The sequence below is a fragment of the Eleutherodactylus coqui genome, chromosome 8 (assembly GCF_035609145.1).
Source record: "Eleutherodactylus coqui strain aEleCoq1 chromosome 8, aEleCoq1.hap1, whole genome shotgun sequence".
Lineage (NCBI taxonomy): Eukaryota > Metazoa > Chordata > Amphibia > Anura > Eleutherodactylidae > Eleutherodactylus > Eleutherodactylus coqui.
In genome coordinates, this window is record NC_089844.1 from 2,696,026 (window position 1) to 2,706,907 (window position 10,882).

Consider the following 10,882-nt stretch of genomic DNA (forward strand, 5'->3'; position numbering starts at 1 on the left):
AAAGTGACTTGAACGATCGGTGTTTAAAGTGAACGTTTAGCAAATGAGCCAATTATCATTTTTATACCTGCATACAATGATCAATAACCGAGCAAATTTTATCATTTATCGTACAATCATTGGCTGTGTTCAGGCTGAATGATTTGCTCAAGTTCTAACAATCCAGTGATTTTTGTGAACGACAATTGTTCCTTGTAACAAGGCCGTAAGTAACACAGTGGTTATGGCTGTAAGGCACAACTTGGATGTCCAGGCAAGTTCAGTTCCTCACTGCCATAGATAGATTGTAATTAGAGATGAGCGAGCACCAAAATGCTCGAGTGCTCGTTACTCGAGTCGAACTTTCAGTGATGCTCGAGAGTTCGTTTCGAGTAACGAGCCCCATTGAAGTCAATGGGCGACTCGAGCATTTTTGTATATGACTGGTGCTCCGCTAAGGTTTTCATTTGTGAAAATCTTAGCAAATCACCAAAGTCATGTAAAAAACACAGAAATGGATAAGGCAGGCGAGGAGCAACATGCAGGGCTGCATTTCAGGCTCTGAGGTCTCGCTATTAAGCCACAATAGTGACAAGAGTGAGACCCCCCCCCCCCCGCACTGTCAGCATAAAGATCGTTCTCCTCTGCCACAGCTGTTACAGAGAGAACGATGTTAGCCCATTGAATTCAATGAAGCCGGCAATACAGCCGGCTCCATTGAAAGCAATGGGCTGCCGGCGAGCGCGGGATGAAATTTCGGGAAGGGCTTAAAAATATAAGCCCTTACCTGAAAATCATCCTAAAATGTGTAAAAAAAAATAAATAAATGTATACTCACCTTTCCGTTGCAGCCGGAGTTCAGCCGCGTCTGGCCGGCAGTTCTCCTTAACTGCTTTCTGTAGTATTCAGCAGGTGGGGATTTAAAATCCCCGCCTGCTGAATGAGCTGCCTCTGGTTGGTCACAGCCTCACCAATCAGAGGCAGCTCTCACTCACCCATTCATGAGCTGCCTCTGGTTGGTCACAGCCTCACCAATCAGAGGCAGCTCTCACTCACCCATTCATGAATTCATGAATGGGTGAGTGAGAGCTGCCTCTGATTGGTAAGGCTGTGACCAATCAGAGGCAGCTCATTCAGCAGGCGGGGATTTTAATTCCCCGACTGCTGAATACTACTCACAGCAGTTCAGGAGAACTGCCGGCCGGCCGCGGCTGAACTCCGTCTGCCGGGACAAGGTGAGTATATTTTATTTTTTACTTTTTACACATTTCTGGATGAATTTCAGGGAAGGGCTTATATTTTTAAGCCCTTCCCGAAAATTCATCCAGCGCTTGCCGGCAGCCCATTGCTTTCAATGGAGCCGGCTGTATTCCTGGCTCCATTGAATTCAATGGTCAGTGCTTGTTTAATCGAGACGAGTACCGCGTGGTGTAACGAGCGTCTCGAGCACCCTAATACTCGAACGAGCATCAAACATCAAAATACAGTATATATTAATAAGTTGTATATAATCATCTTTATCACACATTTGTTATCTTTAGCTATATTGTGACTGACCCTTTAAATACAAGTACCAATTTCTACATTTGGTGACCCCCTATGTTCTGAACATACTGGCCAGAAGTAATGAGTCCTACTTTACCACAGGTCACATCCCTTATCTATATAACTTTACATTTTATTAGGAAACTAATTAGTAATTAGAGATGAGCGAACACCAAAATGTTCGGGTGTTCGTTATTCGGAACGAACTTCCCGTGATGCTCGAGGGTTCGTTTCGAACAACAAACCCCATTGAAGTCAATGGGTGACCAGAACATTTTTGTATTTCGCCGATGCTCGCTAAGGTTTTCATGTGTGAAAATCTGGGCAATTCAGGAAAGTGATGGGAATGACACAGTGACGGATAGGGCAGGCGAGGGGCTACATGTTGGGCTGCATCTCAAGTTCACAGGTCCCACTATTAAGCCACAATAGCGGCAAGAGTGGGCCCCCTCCCCTCCCAACAACTTTTACTTCTGAAAAGCCCTCATTAGCATGGCATACCTTTGCTAAGCACCACACTACCTCCAACAAAGCACAATCACTGCCTGCATGACACACCACTGACACTTCTCCTGGGTTACATGCTGCCCAACCGCACCCCCTCCCCCCCCACAGCGCACACCAAACTGTCCCTGCGCAGCCTTCAGCTGCCCTCATGCCACACCACCCTCATGTCTATTTAGAAGTGCGTCTGCCACGACGAGGGACCGCAGGCACACACTGCACAGGGTTGGCACGGCTAGGTAGCGACCCTCTTTAATAGGGGCGGGGCGATAGCCCACAATGCTGTACAGAAGCAATGAGAAATATAATCCTGTGCCACCGCCATCAGGAGCTGCACACGTGGGCATAGCAATGGGGAACCTATGTGCCACACACTATTCATTCTGTCAAGGTGTCTGCATGCCCCAGTCAGACTGGTAATATGCACCTTAACAGTAACCGCGTTGGTGGTAATGTGGTGGTGACTGCGGACCTAGTAGCACGGTTGTATTTTGTTGGTTTTCGGAATGTGGCCAGGATTAAGTAGGCCGTGGCGGGGGGATGGTGGGGGGGCTCTCTTGTAGTGTCGGTAAAGGTGAAATTCTTGGACTGCCACCAGACGAACCAATGCAAAGGCATTTGCCAACAATGTTTTCCCTGTTGGAGGAGGAGGGGGATGTTTTTGAGGCACTACGTGTCCTCTCCACGTGTCCGTGGTTATATGCACCTTAACAGTAACCGCGTTGGTGGTAATGTGGTGGTGACTGCGGACCTAGTAGCACGGTTGTATTTTGTTGGTTTTCGGAATGTGGCCAGGATTAAGTAGGCCGTGGCGGGGGGATGGTGGGGGGGCTCTCTTGTAGTGTCGGTAAAGGTGAAATTCTTGGACTGCCACCAGACGAACCAATGCAAAGGCATTTGCCAACAATGTTTTCCCTGTTGGAGGAGGAGAGGGATGTTTTTGAGGCACTACGTGTCCTCTCCACGTGTCCGTTCCATGTCAGCAATAGTAGCACTCAAGACAGGCCCCAGTAACAATTCTGAAGCAGCAGTATAGCGGGAGCGCAGTCTTCGTTCCATGTAAGCAATAGTAGCACTCAAGACAGGCCCCAGTAACAATTCTGAAGCAGCAGTATAGCGGGAGCGCAGTCTTCGTTCCATGTAAGCAATAGTAGCACTCAAGACAGGCCCCAGTAACAATTCTGAAGCAGCAGTATAGCGGGAGCGCAGTCTTCGTTCCATGTAAGCAATAGTAGCACTCAAGACAGGCCCCAGTAACAATTCTGAAGCAGCAGTATAGCGGGAGCGCAGTCTTCGTTCCATGTAAGCAATAGTAGCACTCAAGACAGGCCCCAGTAACAATTCTGAAGCAGCAGTATAGCGGGAGCGCAGTCTTCGTTCCATGTAAGCAATAGTAGCACTCAAGACAGGCCCCAGTAACAATTCTGAAGCAGCAGTATAGCGGGAGCGCAGTCTTCGTTCCATGTAAGCAATAGTAGCACTCAAGACAGGCCCCAGTAACAATTCTGAAGCAGCAGTATAGCGGGAGCGCAGTCTTCGTTCCATGTAAGCAATAGTAGCACTCAAGACAGGCCCCAGTAACAATTCTGAAGCAGCAGTATAGCGGGAGCGCAGTCTTCGTTCCATGTAAGCAATAGTAGCACTCAAGACAGGCCCCAGTAACAATTCCGAAGCAGCAGTATAGCGGGAGCGCAGTCTTAGTTCCATTTCAGTAGCCTTAGTATAGCCAAGGCACAAGTGACATTTATGTAGCTAAAGTGTAGGCCAACCCCACACACCTTTCTGTACCATGAGTGCAGGCGAAGAACATAGAAATTACTATGATTACACTGTAGGTGAGGGCCCCAAAAAATTGGTGTACCAACAGTACTAATGTACCTCAGTAAAAATTGGCCATGCCCAACCAAGATGGCAGGTGAATCGCTTTGGTTAATGTGGCTTAAGTGGTAACTAGGCCTGGAGGCAGCCCAGTGTAACGAAAAATTGGTTCAAGTTAAAGTTCCAACGCTTTTAAGCGCATTGAAACTTATAAAAATTGTTCTGAAAAATTATTTGAGTGAGCCTTGTGGCCCCTAAGAAAAATTGCCCGTTCAGCGTGATTACGTGAGGTTTCAGGAGGAGGAGCAGGAGGAGGAGGAGGAGGAATATTAGACACAGATTGATGAAGCAGAAATGTCCCCGTTTTGGATGGTGAGAGAGAACGTAGCTTCCATCCGCGGGTGCAGCCTACGTATTGCTTACGTATCGCTGCTGTCCGCTGGTGGAGAACAGAAGTCTGGGGAAATCCAGCCTTTGTTCATCTTGATGAGTGTTAGCCTGTCGGCACTGTCGGTTGACAAGCGGCTACGCTTATCTGTGATGATTCCCCCAGCCGCACTAAACACCCTTTCCGACAAGACGCTAGCCGCAGGACAAGCAAGCACCTCAAGGGCATACAGGGCTAGTTCAGGCCACGTGTCCAGCTTCGACACCCAGTAGTTGTAGGGGGCAGAGGCGTCACCAAGGATGGTCGTGCGATCCGCTACGTACTCCCTCACCATCCTTTTACAGTGCTCCCGCCGACTCAGCCGTGACTGGGGAGCGGTGACACAGTCTTGGTGGGGAGCCATAAAGCTGGCCAGGCCCTTAAAGACTGTTGCACTGCCTGGGATGTACATGCTGCTCGATCTACGCACATCCCCTGCTACCTTGCCCTCGGTACTGCGCCTTCTGCCACTAGCGCTGTCAGCTGGGAATTTTACCATCAGCTTGTCCGCAAGGGTCCTGTGGTATAGCAACACTCTCGAACCCCTTTCCTCTTCGGGAATCAGAGTGGGCAGGTTCTCCTTATACCGTGGATCGAGCAGTGTGTACACCCAGTAATCCGTCGTGGCCAGAATGCGTGCAACGCGAGGGTCACGAGAAAGGCATCCTAACATGAAGTCAGCCATGTGTGCCAGGGTACCAGTACGCAACACATGGCTGTCCTCACTAGGAAGATCACTTTCAGGATCCTCCTCCTCCTCCTCCTCCTCCTCCTCCTCCTCAGGCCATACACGCTGAAAGGATGACAGGCAATCAGCCGGTGTACCGTCAGCAGCGGCCCAAGCTGTCTCTTCCCCCTCCTCCTCATCCTCCTCATGCTCCTCCTCCTCCTCCTGTACGCGCTGAGAAATAGACAGGAGGGTGCCCTGACTATCCAGCGGCATACTGTCTTCCCCCGCCCCCGTTTCCGAGCGCAAAGCAGCTGCCTTTATGGTTTGCAGGGAATTTCTCAAGATGCATAGCAGAGGAATGGTGACGCTAATGATTGTAGCATCGCCGCTCACCACCTGGGTAGACTCCTCAAAATTACCAAGGACATGGCAGATGTCTGCCAACCAGGCCCACTCTTCTGAAAGGAATTGAGGAGGCTGACTCCCACTGCGCCGCCCATGTTGGAGTTGGTATTCGACTATAGCTCTCCGTTGTTCATAGAGCCTGGCCAACATGTGGAGCGTAGAGTTCCACCGTGTGGGCACGTCGCACAGCAGTCGGTGCACTGGCAGCTTAAAGTGATGTTGCAGGGTGCGCAGGGTGGCAGCGTCCGTGTGGGACTTGCGGAAATGTGCGCAGAGCCGGCGCGCCTTTACGAGCAGGTCTGACAAGCGTGGGTAGCTTTTCAGAAACCGCTGAACCACCAAATTAAAGACGTGGGCCAGGCATGGCACGTGCGTGAGGCTGCCGAGCTGCAGAGCCGCCACCAGGTTACGGCCGTTGTCACACACGACCATGCCCGGTTGGAGGCTCAGCGGCGCAAGCCAGCGGTCGGTCTGCTCTGTCAGACCCTGCAGCAGTTCGTGGGCCGTGTGCCTCTTATCGCCTAAGCTGAGTAGTTTCAGCACGGCCTGCTGACGCTTGCCCACCGCTGTGCTGCCACACCGCGCGACACCGACTGCTGGCGACATGCTGCTGCTAACACATCTTGATTGCGAGACAGAGGAGGAGGAGGAGGAGGAGGAGGGTGCTTTAGTGGAGGAAGCATACACCTCCGCAGATACCAGCACAGAGCTGGGGCCCGCAATTCTGGGGGTGGGTAGGACGTGAGCGGTCCCAGGCTCTGACTCTGTCCCAGCCTCCACTAAATTCACCCAATGTGCCGTCAGGGAGATGTAGTGGCCCTGCCCGCCTGTGCTTGTCCACGTGTCCGTAGTTAAGTGGACCGTGGCAGTAACCGCGTTGGTGAGGGCGCGTACAATGTTGCGGGAGACGTGGTCGTGCAGGGCTGGGACGGCACATCGGGAAAAGTAGTGGCGACTGGGAACTGAGTAGCGCGGGGCCGCCGCCTCCATGATACTTTTAAAGGACTCCGTTTCCACAACCCTATACGGCAGCATCTCAAGGCTGATGAATTTTGCGATGCGGACGGTTAACGTTTGAGCGTGCGGGTGCGTGGCGGCGTACTTGCGCTTGCGCTCCAACAGTTGCGCTAGCGACGGCTGGACTGTGCGGTGCGAGACATTGGTGGATGGGGCCGAGGACAGCGGAGGTGAGGGTGTGGGTGCAGGCCATGAGACGGTCGTGCCTGTGTCCTGAGAGGGGGGTTGCATCTCAGTGGCAGGTTGGGGCACAGGGGGAGAGGCAGGGGTGCAAACCGGAGGCGCTGAACGGCCTTCGTCCCACCTTGCGGGGTGCTTGGCCATCATATGTCTGCGCATGGTGGTGGTGGTGAGGCTGTTGGTGTTGGCTCCCCGGCTGAGCTTTGCGCGACAAAGGTTGCACACCACTGTTCGTCGGTCGTCAGGCGTCTCTGTGAAAAACTGCCAGACCTTAGAGCACCTCGGCCTCTGCAGGGTGGCATGGCGCGAGGGGGCGCTTTGGGAAACACTTGGTGGATTATTCGGTCTGGCCCTGCCTCTACCCCTGGCCACCGCACTGCCTCTTGCAACCTGCCCTGCTGATGCCCTTGACTCCCCCTCTGAAGACCTGTCCTCCTGAGTAAGCGTTGCACACCAGGTGGGGTCAGTCACCTCATCGTCCTGCTGCTCTTCCTCCGAATCCTCTGTGCGCTGCTCCCTCGGACTTACTGCCCTTACTACTACCTCACTGCAAGACAACTGTGTCTGATCGTCATCTTCCTCCTCACCCACTGAAAGTTGTTGAGACAGTTGGCGTAAGTCCCCAGCCTCTTCCCCCGGACCCCGGGAACTTTCGAATGGTTGGGCATCAGTGACAATAAACTCCTCTGGTGGGAGAGGAACCGCTGCTGCCCAATCTAAGCAGGGGCCCGAGAACAGTTCCTGGGAGTGTTCCCGCTCCTGAGCAGGTGTTATTGTAGTGGAGTGAGGAGGCTGGGAGGAAGGAGGAGCAGCAGACAGAGGATTCGGATTGGCAGCAGTGGACGGCGCAGAACTGCGGGTAGACGATAGGTTGCTCGAAGCACTTTCTGCCATCCAGGACAGGACCTGCTCACACTGCTCATTTTCTAATAACCGTCTCCCGCGTGGACCCATTAATTGGGCGATGAATGTGGGGACGCCAGAAACGTGCCTCTCTCCTAATCGCGCAGCAGTCGGCTGCGACACACCGGGATCAGGAGCTCGGCCTGTGCCCACACCCTGACTTGGCCCTCCGCGTCCTCGGCCGCGTCCACGTCCTCTAGGCCTACCCCTACCCCTCAGCATGCTGTATTACCAGTGATTTGATTTCACAGGCAGGAAATAAATTGGCGCAAGACTGCAGGCCAAATATAATTTTTGCCCTTTTTGGAAAACGAAAGGCCCCACTGCCTCTAGTGAATGAATTATCTAAGTTTAATAACTGTGCTGTGTCCCTGCTAATGTGTCACAGAACGTGAGGGTAGCAGAGTTATTATAACTCTTGGAGAGCAGGTATTTTTTTCCCAATTAAGGAAAGCAAATGGCGAAGCCAGCAGTAAAGCGTAGCTGGGTGCGTCTGATTTAGCAATGTTGTTCACGCAGCTCACACGTGTCCACAGCCCTTAGGACGGACAGAGGCTGGACAAATAGATTTGTTTTCAGTTTTTTTCCACCAAAAGGCAGCACTGCGTATATTCAATGAACATGAGAAGTTTAATAACTCTGCTGTGTCCCTGCTTATGTGTCACAGAACGTGAGGGTAGCAGAGTTATTATAACTCTTGGAGAGCAGGTATTTTTTTCCCAATTAAGGAAAGCAAATGGCGAAGCCAGCAGTAAAGCGTAGCTGGGTGCGTCTGATTTAGCAATGTTGTTCACGCAGCTCACACGTGTCCACAGCCCTTAGGACGGACAGAGGCTGGACAAATAGATTTGTTTTCAGTTTTTTTCCACCAAAAGGCAGCACTGCGTATATTCAATGAACATGAGAAGTTTAATAACTCTGCTGTGTCCCTGCTTATGTGTCACAGAACGTGAGGGTAGCAGAGTTATTATAACTCTTGGAGAGCAGGTATTTTTTTCCCAATTAAGGAAAGCAAATGGCGAAGCCAGCAGTAAAGCGTAGCTGGGTGCGTCTGATTTAGCAATGTTGTTCACGCAGCTCACACGTGTCCACAGCCCTTAGGACGGACAGAGGCTGGACAAATAGATTTGTTTTCAGTTTTTTTCCACCAAAAGGCAGCACTGCGTATATTCTATGAATAATAACTGTGTTGTGGCCCTGCCTATACAATTCTTTCCCTGCAGTATCAATGGAGGGTGCAATGGTCTGCAGAGGCGATTTTGAGAAGCAAAAAAAAATGCAGCACAGCTAACAGCAGCCTGGACAGTACTGCACACGGATAAATATGGCCCTAGAAAGGACCGTTGAGGTTCTTGAAGGCTACACTCACTCCTAACACTCTCCCTGCCTATGCAGCACTTCTGTCCCTAATGCCAGGTGCAACGCTCTGCAGAGGCGATTTTGAGAAAAAAAAAATTGCCACTGCTAACAGCAGCCAACACACAGCTATCAGTGGCCCTAATAAGGACCTTTGGGGGGTCTTGAAGCCTACACTAACTACCAATTCTTTCCCTACAGCAGCTCCGGTACAAACAGCACTGTCCCTCATCTAACTCACCAGGCATCTGTGGCGAGCCGCGGGAGGGGCCGACTTTTATATTAGGCGGACACCTGATCTCGCCAGCCACTCACAGCAGGGGGGTGGTATAGGGCTTGAACGACGCAGGGGGAAGTTGTAATGCCTTCCCTGTCTTTCAATTGGCCAGAAAAGCGCGCTAACGTCTCAGGGAAGGAAGTGAAAATAACCAGAACACCGCATGGTGTTCGTTACGAATAACGAACATCCCGAACACCCTAATATTCGCACGAATATCAAGCTCGGAAGAACACGTTCGCTCATCTCTAGTCCTTACCAGCAAAACTAAAGTAAGTGACCTCCTTTGATATGTACCTAATCTAATTCTCTAACTTCCCGGTGTCATACAAACGTGGAAGTTGGCGCAATCATTCTCTTGGTCCTAAATTTAAAAAAAGTAAAGGGGTCAGAACTTGAGTATTCAATTCTAAGTGTAAGAGTAAGTGACCCCTACATAATGTAACTAATAACACACGTGTACAGTACAAACTTGAAATTTGCCACAAACATTACTAATGTCCTAAGTATGAAAAGTAAAGGGTTTGCAACTTGATTATTCTATTCTAACCGCAAAAGTAAGTGACCCCCCTATGTTATGTACCTAATCTCATTCTCTAATTTCTCAGTGTCGTCCAAACTTGAAATTTGGCACGACCATTCTTTAGGTTTCAAGTAGGAAAATTAAAAGCATCAAAATTTGATTATTCAATTCTAAGTGCAAAAGTATGGGACCACCTTTGTAATTCTCTAACTTTCTGGTATCATACGAATGTGAAATTTGTCAGGACCATTGCTTAGGTCCTAAATATGAAAATCAAATAGAATTAAAGTGACACCCTATGCTATTTAACTAATAACACACTTGTACTGCAGAAACATTTCTTACAACTATATTTCCCGTCCTAAGTAGAAAAAGTAAAGGGATCACAACTTGATTGTTTAATTCTAAGAGCAAAAGTATGTGCCCCCCTATGTAATGTACCTAATCTAATTCTCAAACTTACCAATGTCGTACAAACTTGAAATTTGGCATGACCATTCTTTGGGTAGAAAAAGAAAGAGGTCGCAACTTGATTATTCATGTCTAAGCGCAAAAGTAAGTGACCGCTCTTTGTAATGTAACTAATAACACACACTGTACCGCACCAATGTGAAATTTGGCACAACCATTCTTTAGCTCCTAAAAAGGGAAAAGTAAAGGGATTGCAACTTCATTATTCCATTCTAAGTGCCAAAGTAAGTGACCCCTATGTTATTTAGCTAATAACACACATCTGTATGGCAAAAACAGGAAATTTTCCACCACCATAATTTACATCCTAAATAAAGTTTAAGTAAAGGGTTGTAACTGCAATATTCAATTCTAAAACTGGGCAAAAATCAATGATACATGAGATAGTTCTTATCTCAGAAACCATAAAGCCTAGGGAAATGATTTGTATACTGAGTAGAATCTAATCCACCTCCATCTGTATCCACTGAGTAGAATCTACCTCACCTCTATGTGTATATACTGAAGAGAATCTACCTCATCTCTATGTGTATATACTGAAGAGAATCTACCTCACCTCTATGTGTATATACTGAAGAGAATCTACCTCACCTCTAGGTGTATATACAGAAGAGAATCTACCCCATCTCTATGTGTATATACTGAAAGGCTGTAAAGTACAAAAGGAAGCAGCCATGGCCTACAGGGATGGAACATGTTTTTAAGGCTAAGAAGGAGCTTCAACCTCCAATTTTAGGTAAGTTTAAGTAAAAGGGGTGTTTACCTATAAAGGTAAAAAGTGAGGTGAGTGGGAAGGGAAGCACATTC